General features: G+C 38.2%; 1 pseudogene; it reads left to right on the top strand.

Moving 5' to 3' along the window:
• Positions 1–6: 6 nt before the first annotated feature.
• Positions 7–1185, top strand: LOC109580102 (fibropellin-1 pseudogene; annotated as a pseudogene).
• Positions 1186–1187: the final 2 nt, after the last annotated feature.

Raw genomic sequence — 1187 nt, 5'->3', positions numbered from 1 at the left:
TTGCATTGTACTGAAGGATTCAATGGAACAGACTGCTCCAATAACATAGACGATTGTAATCCTAATCCTTGTCAAAATAGAGGCACATGTATTGATGAAGTAGCTGGTTATACTTGCAATTGTACTGAAGGATTCAATGGAACAGACTGCTCCAATAACATAGACAATTGTAGTCCTAATCCTTGTCAGAATGGAGGTACCTGTATTGATGAAGTAGCTGGTTATACTTGCAATTGTACTGAAGGATTCAATGGAACAGACTGCTCCAATAACATAGACGACTGTAGTCCTAATCCTTGTCAAAATGGAGGTAACTGTATCGATGAAGTAGCTGGTTATACTTGCAATTGTACTGAAGGATTTAATGGAACAGACTGCTCCAATAACATAGACGACTGTAGTCCTAATCCTTGTCAAAATGGAGGTAACTGTATCGATGAATTAGCTGGTTATACTTGCAATTGTACTGAAGGATTCAATGGAACAGACTGCTCCAATAACATAGACGATTGTAGTCCTAATCCTTGTCAAAATGGAGGTACATGTATTGATGGAGTAGCTGGTTATACTTGCAATTGTACTGAAGGATTCAATGGAACAGACTGCTCCAATAACATAGACAATTGTAATCCTAATCCTTGTCAAAATGGAGGCACATGTATTGATGGAGTAGCTGGTTATACTTGCAATTGTACTGAAGGATTTAATGGAACAGACTGCTCCAATAACATAGACGACTGTAGTCCTAATCCTTGTCAAAATGGAGGTAACTGTATCGATGAAGTAGCTGGTTATACTTGCAATTGTACTGAAGGATTCAATGGAACAGACTGCTCCAATAACATAGACGATTGTAATCCTAATCCTTGTCAAAATGGAGGCACATGTATTGATGGAGTAGCTGGTTATACTTGCAATTGTACTGAAGGATTCAATGGAACAGACTGCTCCAATAACATAGACGATTGTAATCCTAATCCTTGTCAAAATGGAGGCACATGTATTGATGAAGTAGCTGGTTATACTTGCAATTGTACTGAAGGATTCAATGGAACAGACTGCTCCAATAACATAGACAATTGTAGTCCTAATCCTTGTCAGAATGGAGGTACCTGTATTGATGAAGTAGCTGGTTATACTTGCAATTGTACTGAAGGATTCAATGGAACAGACTGCTCCAATAACAT

The sequence above is a fragment of the Amphimedon queenslandica genome, unplaced genomic scaffold (genome assembly GCF_000090795.2).
Source record: "Amphimedon queenslandica unplaced genomic scaffold, v1.1 AMPQUscaffold_13251, whole genome shotgun sequence".
NCBI classification, from domain to species: Eukaryota; Metazoa; Porifera; class Demospongiae; order Haplosclerida; family Niphatidae; genus Amphimedon; species Amphimedon queenslandica.
This window is presented reverse-complemented; position numbering and strand designations above follow the sequence as displayed.